Here is a 12,879-nt window from a genome sequence, read left to right as displayed (position 1 = left end):
GAAATTTATCAATTGCTTTACTGAGACTGTTATTATAGTCATTATTATTATTATTATTATTATTATTATTATTATTATTATTATTATTCAAATTTTGGCTGTTAAGTTTGTTCTTAAACACTAAATAAATAAGAACTGAATTATTACCATCTTCATCATCACCCATATAATTTATTTCACAAACACCTACGTAATTCAAATAGCAAATCTCAGCTATCGGTAATCAAATAAATTATGCATAAAATTTGAAAGTAATATTATGGTACCCATAGACTTTTCAGGGCAATGAAAATGGAGAAACTTGCCTTCCCCCTCCCCCCCAAATTTCATTGTGGTTATTCTACTGGCAGATACAGTAACCAGCACTGCTGGATCGCTGTCTCGGAGCAAGACGCTTTTCAATTTTCCCATTTTTCTTTTTCACCTAAGTTGTTCCTCGCGGTATTGAGATCTCGGTCAGTTTTGTGTTTTGCTGATTGTGAATTGCCATTTTGTATGTGAGGATGGCCCGGTTCCAACGCAGCTTTCAAGCATAAGCTCAGGTACGCAGATAAAATGTTAATTATTGTTTCATGACGGAGGAAAGCTGGAATAGCAGACCCAGAAAAGGCAACGCCACGGTAAACGTATTTCTGCGGTATCGAATAACCACACAACAACAGAGGAATTGTTGGAAGCCGTGTTTTCTGTTGGGTTCGTGCCGAGGCTATAAGGAAGACAAATTGCAATTTTCGGTCAGTCGAAAATGTTCGGGAGATATGGTCATATGTTAGTTGTGGGAGTCGCCAAGCCTGCGAAGACAGGAGTTGTTGAACACGGAAGCTGAGCCGTGACTTAGCAACGGCTAGTGAAGATGAACTAAAAAGAATTATGTGTACTGTAGCGAATTGTATGGTGTGTACATTAACGACAGCATTGTAATTATTTGTAGTTACAAGTTATAAATTAGCGCCAACTATCGGCCAAAATCCCGTGTCTAGTCACTAAATCGTGGCATTATTATTATTATTATTATTATTATTATTATTATTATCATCATCATCATCTTGATATAAAATCCGACATCTCATACGGCGACGTGATTGAATTCATTTACTGACACAGAAGACCTTTGTCGCCGATTATATCCTCGGGGAAGTACAACTATTATTTTATTTAAAACACAATCCATTTATTTAAATCAAAATCAATTATGTTGAAACATAACTCATAGCTACTGGAACATCATTTGTGTCGGATATTGGTGACGGGTGTGAAGCTGACCACTCACTTCCAGCTACTGCCGAGGTCAAGAAAATGTGGTTCTATACAACCACTCTCCAATACACCTTCACGGGATAGTGCTTAATTAGTTAAGCACAGGGAAAACTTTACTTATTTTACCTATTATTGGTCTCGTTTGAAATTTATCTAACACCAAATGCTTTTTGATTCCTGTAAAAATGTATGCATATCTGTTTTGTCATTTATATGTTCTTTATTAATAAAATTAAAGTTTATCATATTATAAGGATCGAAATACTTTACAATCAACGAAAAATGATGGACATGGAAGGTTGATGAGTAGCTACCGTATAGCAATTTGTGAAAGGGGCTACGTCTCTACGAATTATCCAAAGAAACTAAATTCGAATTCTAATTAACTAACTCCATGGAGCTGAGTCCTTCTTGAGAAGCCGCCAGTCGCTCAGCTAATCAAGAATTTCCTAATATTTTAAGAAAACTGAATGTTCATTACCGTGGCTACAAAGGCCCTACACTGGTTCCTATTCTGAGCCAGATGAATCCACTCCATATCATTTCATCTTATTTTTATTAGATCCATTTTAATATTATCCTCGGGCCTACATATAGGTCTTCCAAATGGTCATTTTTCTTCTGTTTTCTTTCTACCAAAATCTTATTAGCATTCCTTTCCCTCCATGCCTGTTACACGCACTGTCCATCTCATCCTCCTTGACTTGATCATCCTAATTAAACTGACATCTGTAAAGATTATTACTACTGCCGCAACGTTCGCTGACTTCATGGTCATTATTTATATAACAAAAATAAATGCAGATTTCCTATGTACTCTTAAAAAAATTGTATAGAATGGCGTCACATAAGGTGTTTCATAAATAGCAACAAATCAGTCAAAAAACTAATATACAGCCGACTTTACACACATTCATTCATTCGTTCTTTCGTTCATTCATTCATTCATTCATTCATCAATGGATCTACAGTCCTTTGTTGGGCCCTGATTTCGTAATCATTTTTACACAGATGGTAAGACTCCTTGGACAAATGAGACTTCACTCGCAGCCACAGAAAATCTGAACTTATGCACTATTCAGCAGCGACATGATAGAACCCTCTGTTTCAAATTTAAAACTCACATTAAATACATAGCTCCTTTCAGGGGTTTATCTTTCCTGTAATTGAACTAGAGAAAGAAGGTCAATCTTGACTCCTGCTCACATCTGAATTGTTCACCCTTAATTAGTATTAGCGAAGAGGAAGGAAGAACCAAAACAAAGACAAACTCCGTGGTTTTAGTCCGCAAGCGAACTATACCGACCGAGAGACCGCTGCTTGCCGGCGAAGTTAGCGCCAACTTTAGCGGATAGAGGGTGTCGCGTGGTCAGAGCAACGAATCCCCACGACAGTTAATTTAGGTTTTCTAGACCGGAGCCGCTATTTCCTTGAAATAGCTCCTAAATTATCCTCACGAGGCTGAGTGGACCCCGTTCCAGATCCACTACTTCTCAGAAAAGAATCTGGTAGCGCCGGGAATCGAACCCGGACCTCTGGATCTGTAGCCAGGAACACTGACCACTAGATCACAGAGGCAGTCATAGGAAGGAAGAAGGCGTTTATAAGTTATTAATCTGACTGGAAACGTTGGTGAAGAGGCAGAGGAATTTACCTGAGACGGAACTCCTAAAGACGAACTTAGAAGTTGACACATCATTCGGTTTGAAATGACCAGTGTAAAGGTTTCTGTAGGAGAGTTCACACAGGTAACCAAGCTGTTTCCCTCGCCACAAGTATAATTTAGTAAAGACATAAATAACTGAGGGCCGTCCTAGGGTCTAGTTTCCGCTGCCTGACCTGTACGCTGTAATGAAATGTCTTGCAGCAAGTTATGGACGGCGCGATTTCGTGGAAGGAAGGGTAGCTGTAGGAGGCTAATTGCTTCACACCTGACGCAGCATCGCCCTCTTATACATTGTGCCTCAGTTGCCTCAAGACTGTAATCCCCTGAGTCACTCATTTGCTAATGGGCGCACAGGACTGAAGCATTGTTCAATGCCGCAGAATTGTGAGAATTTGAGTATTTCATTTGATTCGTTTCGCTCCATTGTTTGCTGCCATGCGGTTCTGAATCATTTATACCTAGAAACAGATTTCTAAGCTTAATGGAAAAATGTAACATAGATTCAGTTTTTTATAATACTGTGACGAATATGAACATTGCTAGACAACGGCTCTGTAAACATTTCCGAGGTTACGCAGTCAACAGTGGCAGAGCTCCGCTGTTGGGTAGCAACTAGGCACGTTTCGTAGCAATGGGCAAAGTACAAATAATAACAGAGGAACTGTCTCGAATTATAAAAGATAATTAATTCGTGAATTCACTGATCATTCGTTCATTCGTAAGATAGTTGGATGTTCAGCTCTAGAGTGTTAGCCAGCGGACAGCAGAAGCTGAAGAAGTGACCGATTCATAAATCAGAACCAAGTCAGTCACAGTGGAAGAGAAGACACTCGTAGTGCAGTAAGGAAGGAGCGAGTCTTAGACGGTCATTGATCGTCATTGATTATGAGCTGTTATGATTGATTGCAATTGTAAAGAAGTGGCAATAAATCCAGTAATCCTATCCAGAACCCATTTTATTGGTCACAGAACCCCGGACAGTTGAAAATACTTTAATGAAAAAGATATCTGGAACTGAAAGAAAAGGATTAACGTGATGTTACATTATAAGACACTAACAGTTGTTTAACTGTGTGTTAGGTTGGTCCCTTGTCACCACGGCATGGCGCGTCCTCAGGTTGCGGATGGAGGAGACGGCCTCCAGATATGGAGGGTAGCTGCGAATATATTGAATAATAAGTTGCGGACAGCTGACAAGGGGTGGTCCTCCAGCTTGGGGGTTAGGTGTTGGGCTAACAACTCCTCACCTTAAAAATAAGCTTGTTACGAAATGCCACAGAGGGCCTCGGACCTGGACGGATTCTTTGCATAAACGACCTAAGTTAAGACAATGGACATGAGATTTGGGACTGAAACACCGGATAGAGACAAGTGGAGGGCTCTTGTGAACAAGTTAATGAACCCTCTGGTTTCATAAAATGCTTCCCCTCCTTTAAATGAAAGAAAGTAAAAAAGCTATCCCTGTAACAGACCGTGAAGGCCCATAGGGCTGTAAGATGTCGAAGCTCCCACATTCTCTAGACAATCGGCTCACAGATGGCGGTAAGGCTGTCAGCCTTATGCACCGGGCGCGCTTTACCTCCAGGAAGATTCCTGGTACTCATTTCTGTTAGAGGCTGAGTCGACCCCAGGGCTATAATGCGGCTGGAAAGATTAGGTAAATTGAAAAAAAAATCTAATCACCTCATTGGGACTCGAACCAGCGACCTTCCGGCTTGTCCGTTAATCTAATCCAAAGTTTATTACCGTGCTCACAAGGGCCTGGCACTGAACCCAACTTTCAGCTAGGTAAATTTAGCTCGCACACTCACACCTTATTCCTATAAGATCCATTTTAATAACATCCTCTCTTCTATACCTGGATATTCCAATTGATCTCCCTTTAGATTTTCCTCCAAAATTTTGTATGCATTTTACATCTCTCCCGTGCCCGATAAAATTCTCTCCTGTCTCATTGTCATCAATTCCATCACCCAAATAATAATTGGTGAAGAGTACACGCTATTAAACTTTTCATAAAGAAGATTGTGCAGTACATATTCGTGAACCATTTTGAAAGGAATTTGCACTCTAAGTGATTCGTTTAAAGATTAATCAATTGTATCAATAAAATTCAAAACTTGTATTCGTATTGGAGGTGACTAAAATAGTCCAGTGACTTGAACTAGTATCTATGTTTTTACATCTTGCCTGTAACTGCTTACCTAACAATACTATGTAACACTTGAGCTTCAGTACACACGGTCTGGTCGTGCTGTGCCTTACTGTACATTATACAAACACTAACACAGCTGTACTGAATGAATGAGGCCCAACGCAACGGGTTTCTTGGAAATGCTTCTACTAACATTCTCTCGTTGACCAATTTTGTGACTGAATTTCTTGATAAATACTTGTGTCATCATAGCACAAAGTACACAAAAATCGTAGTACTTTTTTGTAGCGTTGTGAGAGAGCATTAAGTAAATATTACGACAGGATTTCTAAGGCGGCTGTGTTTAATCGGGTGGGAATATAGCACCTTGTACAAATCCAGCTCTTCGCTCCGCCTGGTTTCCCAGGAAGAGGTGCTATTGAAACCAGTACATGGTGGCATCCACTCAGGCGTGATAATTGCAAGTGTACACTGCTGCCCCCACCACAGCCACCCACGTGTGCTTGTAGCTTGGTTTTGCGCGTAACGATTTCAGTCCTTTCAACGTTTATGTGTCGTGTGCTTTCCACATATGTAAGCAATGAAACGAAACTGTCGTAAACCAGACTTGTTCCCGTTCACAGGGAAACGGAAGAATTCCACGCCTGTATGGAGCCTGCTTCGGCCATATTGTTGCGATAGGGCGGCAATAAAAGTGTAAGCCTCTTGAGATTTGCACCTCACCCACTGCCAGTCCACACTCAAACACAATGACTTCGCCCATAAAGAATACAGGTAGAGTTAATGAGATTTTGGTTCATGACCTGTGGCTCGTATTAAAAACAGCTTTTAGTTACCGCAGTTCGTATCACCACTAGCAGCACAGCAACACTGACGTCATTTAACTGATGTAAACTCTCAGAATTACTGGGTTTTTGGACTTTGTCCACTATCCGATATTCTTAAAACTAGAGAACGCAACGTTTGGGAAAGTGGATATTTCCGTCCTCAGGGAAGGGGGGAACACGTCCTCTGGTGGGTCCCTCAGCTGGTTAGCTCCTTTTAAGGCACCCAAAGGAGTAGGTGTCTTCCCATTCGCCTCAGGGCGGAAATAGAGCCTGTTTCCGAAAAGTCCAAAAACCCAGTAATTCTGAGTCTTATACGCCATCGTCAGACCCCCTTTATGATCTACTTATATCGATCGTGTACGTGCAAAGATGTTTTCAGAGTGAGTTTCATGTTCCGAGGCACAGCAGACTTCCTTCCAAAATTCCATTTTAAAATGAGTTTGTTTCAATGTTCATGGTAGTGTAGTGAATAAGTTTTCTGGCCTAGATATTCATTTCGTACATCAGAGATCATAGAAAGAGTTTGCTGCACGGAAAGGTGGATTACTGCAAACAGTTTTCTCATTCTGAAAATAATGAACTATATGTGAGCCTAAACAGGAATACTGTTTTTTCAAAAGTACATCAATTTCTATTCAAAGCTTACTAATTTACTTTCAAAGTAACATGTATAGGTACGCGAAGTGACGCTGCCACTTGCGAGACCTAGTAGTAAATGGGCACATAATATTAAGAAGGATCTTGGAGACATAAATTGTGAGGATGCACTGGATTCATCTGCATCAGGACAGGGACAAGTGGAGTATCTTATGAGAACGATACTGAACCTTCAGATTCAATAAAAGATGTAAAATTGATATTAACTTCTAAAAAAGAATTCTGCTCTCCGGAGTCGGTTCCATTCGACTCCAATTCCATACACAACAGTAGATGTGGACCACAGGCTTACGGCTCTCCCTAACATTCATCACTGTCAAAATAAAATAAAAAGTTGCATAAATAAATGATTTTTTTTTCGTATTCTATGCAAAGAATAGTCTGCCGAGTAAAACCCAGCTTCACTATACAAATATATCACAAACTTTCGTAAGACATACAAATTAGTTCAGCGACACTGGTAGGGGAGGGAGTGATGTCCGGAATTCGGAAACGGGTTTGTCCTCTTACTGGATACACAATGGTGATGAAGATCATTGTCCTCGTACTCGTATTTTGATTGAGTTGATTTGCGACAACTTGTGCCAGTTCTTTCTAAAATTCCGTCTATTTAGATCAGTCCGATTTCAGATTATAACATACTAAGTCATATAAATAATTCTTCTGAATATGCTACTCCGATTAGTTTTTGAAAATAAATTATTTAGAATTCTAGGTTTTCTGCTAGTTCATCAGATTTTTGGCTTGCTGAAGAAATGCACCTGTTACCTTCCCCATGTCTGTCTCTCTCTGTCTGTCTACCTGCAATAACTCGAGAATAGCTAAACGGACTTTCATGAATTTTGACATTAAAGGGGTCTCCTGAAATTTGTTGATCGATTTCAATTTCGGCTAAAATCGGAAGCAATAGTGAACGTGTTGCAACACGAATTACAGACGTAAATATTTATCTAATCTTAAAATGTGTAGAATGGAAGTTGTACAGTAACAATGAAGTAAACTGTATGTCCACTACGTTTTCCCGCAAGTCATTCGGTTTTTCAGATAACGAAACTACAGTGAGCGAACGCGTCAGAACTGTTATGCAAGGCGCGCAGTCCCTGGCTTCTCTTCTTCAATCATTCTACCGAAAGTCCACACTTATCCGTCACCGCTTTTTCTATCTGCGACAGGTCCAGGCAGGCATCATAAGCTCGGCCCTCAGATGGGTTTCACCACTGAAGCGGCACTTAAGTAGATGGTTTAATTTCTCTTATTCTGAGAGAGAATGTGTCTGAAACAAAGTGTAAAGGAGAATATGTTGGCAACCGGGAATGAATATTTTACGGAATGTAAAAGTAAAAAAAGTAAAGCTATCCCTGTAACAGGCCGTGAAGGCCCATAGGGTTGTGAGACGTTAAGGGTCCCACATTACCTTGACAATCGGCTCAAAGATGGCGGTAAGGTTGTCAGCCTTACGCGCCGGCCGTGCTTCACTCCCCAGGAAAATCATTTAATTAATTCCTGGTAACCCCAGGGCCTAGTGCGGCCGGAAGGATTAGATCAATTGAAAAACATTCCAATGACCTCATCGGGAATTGAACCCGCGACCTTCCGGCTTGTAGCATAGTACCTTAACCACTATGCTACCACGTACGTTACGGGATGTAGGAGACCTAAATTTAAAAACTTCGTGATTTATATTTTCCACATAATACGACGTATATACGCAAATGTTGCTTCACTTACCGCACGTATTGTAGAAATATTCTCTTTGAACCCTCAAAGACATCTGGTATTTCGCTGTTCTTTCAGTCCCTTCGCCGATGTAGTCTATAACAGTTCTCCCATCCCCGTTCACCAGCTTTAATCTGTTTCTTACTTCTCTTATTCGGAATTGCATCGACAACTAATAAACATACAAAGAAGCAGATACACAGTGGCCCGTAGGCTGAAGCTGATCGATCACTCACTCTTCTGTTGGGATCTAAGGCGATGTTCTCTTGGATAAACATCTTGCTAGACCTACTTTGACGAGCGAGGTGTAGGCCTCTGCGAGTAGGCTTGACACGTTAGGCCTGCATCAAAGCAGACTTTGTAATGATGGGCACTGGATTCGGCCGGTTCTTCTCAGTGAAATCTAGTTCGATCCCTTACATGCACTAAAAGATTATCACAGTTTACGGCTCGAACACTGGGATCGTAGGTTGGAATTCCACTCAAGGCATGGGTTATGTCTGCGTTTGGGCGTGTGTTTTTCTGCATAGGTAGAGGCCTTAAGACTGGTCGCCCCCCCCCCAACCAAATGCTTACCGGCAAGATTCCGAAATCTGAGAAACAAGAGGCACTGAACCCCAGTTTTTTTGTGACCCACAAGAAGGAAACATGTAGTGAAGAAAATTCCAGCATATGATAAGAATTTTGCTTACGGTCGCACCACGTAAATCTAAATTATTTGGTGATTACGGTGGGTACAGATTGCTGAAATTCTAAAATATAATTCGGAAATTGTTGGAAAATTCTGAAAGGGGGAGACTTCTTCGGAGATGTAGGTACACTTGGAAGCATAATATTAAAATAGATCGTACAGAAATATGGTGTGTGGATGTGAGGAGATTCATCTGGCTAAGGTCGGAGTCCAGTTTCAGGCTGTCTTGAAGAAATGAATGAACGTTTGGGTACATACAAGGCAGGGTGGGAGTGTCTTAACTTTTCTTGGTCTGATAATAGTAAGATTTATGGCTGGACAGTGATTACAATTGCTGACTACCAAGTTTTATTGACAAAGAATTAAGATAATTTCATTGTCGTCATCACCGGCAAAACGGTACTTTTTGAGCTGTCTGCAAGATTTGATCCACTTTCACTTCTTCGGGTTTCGCAAGAATAATTCTTTTCCAGAACAAGGTTGTCAGACTTGCGTCAAACACCCAACCTGGAGAACCAGGTCCCTCTATTTGTATCCCCCAGTGACAGAGTGGCCCAATTTTATCCCCAGGCACCGGGTTCGCTTTTCGCTGCCTTCCACGACTCGCAGGGATACATAAATAATTCATCAGCAACAGAAAAAATACCTGCCAAGAATTTAAAGACACGAAAAAAAGAAAGGAAGTAATAGCTTTTAGAGGCAAACATCAAATATGACAAATATTTATGACGAAATAATATAATTGAACGCGTGGTAAATGTTAACCATTTGGGGTTTGGAGCATCTCGTAAGTATATTGACGACTGTGATAATAAATTGCATAAGTTCAACTTACATTGGGTATCATAAATAGAATGCAAAACTAAAAAATAAATGTATAATACTATGGTGGTCCCTGTGTTATGTTTATGGGGGATTTCAAGGTTAGACACTAAGCAAAGCTAATAGCAGATGAAATGAATCAGGGAGAAAGGATTTTTCCTTGGCGGAATTAGAAATTGTTGCTTTAGAAGAGAGAATGTAAGAATACAAAAACAATGAACTGAACATCTGCGACAATAGGACGTCCCAAAGAGTTGTATAGCATAAACCTGCAGGACGTAGAGACGCAAGATGTCCCAGTAAAAGACAGGAAGTTTCCTTCTGAGGCAGAAGGGGTTGGAGGCTCTGCTGCAGCTGATGATGATCGTTACGATGACGGTGAGGGTTTGCTCTTGATCCACTAAACAGTACCTTCAGTTACTGAGCTCTTATAGCGTCAATTGATAAGATGATCTGTGAATAATAAAGTGGAAGGCGGAAAACAGTGACCGTGGCCTAATTTAACGCAGGTCCTGCTATCCCGACATTTGTATTGAGGGACTGAGGAATGTCACTGAATAAACTAAGCCAGGATGGCCGGTGTCTGGGCCGAGCTCTGAACCCGGAACCTCTGAAATATGAAATATGGGTGCTAATTACTTAACCACGACTTCAGTTATATTAACTTGTGAGAAAGGATTCTGCTGCATGGAGCTACTTTGATCACACATACACTGAAATATTGAACATATTATTGCAAGAATCCCTCTGCTTGCCTAAGTCGCTTTTAATGGCATTTGTGTCTGCACGCACTAAGGTGTACCTTCCACTCTTGCATGAATGAACGCTTGGAGGCGAAATATGAAAATAATACCAACAATTCGTCTTGGACAATAATCTTATCCGCCTACAAAGATTTCAAATCTTAATCTTCGTCGCCCTTTGGCGTTGTCCTTTTTCTGTTCATCTCTCTTTCCTCCTTCCTGCCTTTGTCCAACTCTAACTACCTCATTAACAATTCATGCATACACGTGACGACTGGCTCTGCCCAGTCGACTGACGAAACACACCTGTGTGGTGACTCTTAGTCACAGAGACTGTGCGTTTCTTCGCTGTTCCTTGCGTCTTGAGCTCTACGGCCCTGTGACATAAAGCGGCAGCGTTAATTTCTGTATTATTTCATTATTCATTGTTCTCGACGGCTTCGTGTCATGCTCCTTCGGCTTCACAGGCAAAACTTGTGGAATTTCTTCATGTACACGTACTTATGATCTTGTATGAGTAATTCTTTCTTGCAACCGAGAGAACTTGCGCGCCAGCAGTAGGAGTTACTTCCGTTTTGGAGGTGCCTGATTCGTATTCCGGACCGGCGTCTCTGTACACAGGCTTTTCTGAATAAATGCAATTCACATGATCCAGTAACGCTGTAATTCAAATTCCATAATCTCAGCTGCCCATTTCAAAATAAATACAGTGCTCCTGACACACAAATTTGAACTTCCTTATGTCCTGGAAAACATCTATCCTTAAATAGGATTCACCAGGTGCTACTGACCTAAGAAAATAGCCCATAATATTTCTTTATGGTTTTACTCAGTCCTTCCAAGTGGGAGGGGACACGCGGTAGCGTAGTTGGTTGAGGCACTATGCTACAAGCGGGAAGGTCGCGGATTCAAGTCCCGATGAGGTCATTTGGATTTCTTTAAATTGACCGAATCCTTCCAGCCGCACTATGGCCCTGGGCTCGACTTCTCCTCTAACAGAAATGAGTACCAGGAATATTCTTAGAATATTCCTGGGGGGTAAAGGGCGGCCAGCGCCTAGGGCTGACAACCTTGCCACCATCAATCCTGTTACAGGGATACCTTTAGTTTTTTTTTACTTTTACTCCAATTGGGTGGGTCTGTTCCACATCTATCCCTATTTATTATTCAATATCGTTCTATCACATCTCGCTGGACCTTACAGATTCTCCGAAAGCAACTGAATAAGCAACTACTTCTTGTGCAATGAAACGGAATTCCACCCTCCCGCCCTCTGACCTGCAAGCCTCAGTTTCCTGCTCGGTTACTGGAAGCAAATACTTGTTTAGCGCATCTAAATACGCCGGAGGGGGGGGTACATCTGTAAACACTGATTTTCATAGTACCAAAATTATGCGAGACATTAATAACTCAATTATCAATTATTTTCTTGAAACAGTTCATGTTAGCAAGCCTCACAGGTACTTCGGAGCCAAGAAAGAACAAGATAAACAGTCATAATTATACGTAAAGCAATTATCAGTGGCTTACTAAACGAGTAAAGGCGTACAAAAGTCTACATTACAATTACAAATATTATCACTTCGTGATTGGTGTTTGTTTAGAGTGCGGAAAGGGAAGCGCGTTAACCGGGAGCTTGTAATGAAAATATGGACCTCATGCGTTGTAACAAGAAGACCGGTGTACACAAGAGCTGGACCTATTCGTTTCAAAATAAAACAAAACGGATTATAAGCGGATGGGGAATAATATCAGAATTGGCCTAAAATAAAGAGGGCATGGGGGTGGTGGTGTTCATTTTATACGCAAGCCTCAGAACAGAAACCAGCGGAGGGAGCTTGTGAACACGGTAATGAAACATCGGGTTCCATAATAAGCGAGACATATCTTGACTGCAAGAATGACCGTTAGCTTCTCAAGAAGGAAATTGAAGTTAACTGATTCAGAGTAAAATGTATTAATTCAATTACAACTACATGCAAGTCAAAATCATACAAATATATAAATAAACCTAAATCTAATACACGTTATCATATTTTAAACAAAACTCCATTGTTGAGGTTTCCAGGCCAAATGCATATCTCCCAGTTTTTCAACCTACAAACCCAGAGGATACATGACTAGAGGAACAGGTCCAGTTACCACCATTAGACCTTCCACAGTTTACTGGTTTGTACACTACCTTTACAACTTCAGTCGTGTATGGAACCGCAGTTTCATAGTTTTGTGTTAAATTTCATTTGGAGACATGAACACGACCTGCGTTTACTTTGCCTTATTAGTTTTAATGATACGGATCCCATGTTAACAATATGAAATATTAAGCAATAAAGAAACTATTTTAA

The 12,879-nt window shown here is 40.8% G+C and overlaps 1 protein-coding gene across 1 annotated transcript in view; it reads left to right on the top strand.

The window, feature by feature from the left end:
- Positions 1–12,879, top strand: part of LOC111863626 (RGM domain family member B) — a 173,345-nt gene that overhangs the window by 14,188 nt on the left and 146,278 nt on the right. The window lies entirely within an intron of this gene.

Source organism: Cryptotermes secundus, unplaced genomic scaffold (genome assembly GCF_002891405.2).
Source record: "Cryptotermes secundus unplaced genomic scaffold, Csec_1.0 scaffold99, whole genome shotgun sequence".
In the NCBI taxonomy this organism is placed as follows: domain Eukaryota; kingdom Metazoa; phylum Arthropoda; class Insecta; order Blattodea; family Kalotermitidae; genus Cryptotermes; species Cryptotermes secundus.
The sequence above is the reverse complement of the archived record's forward strand: the minus strand, read 5'-3'. Positions and strand labels throughout refer to the sequence as shown.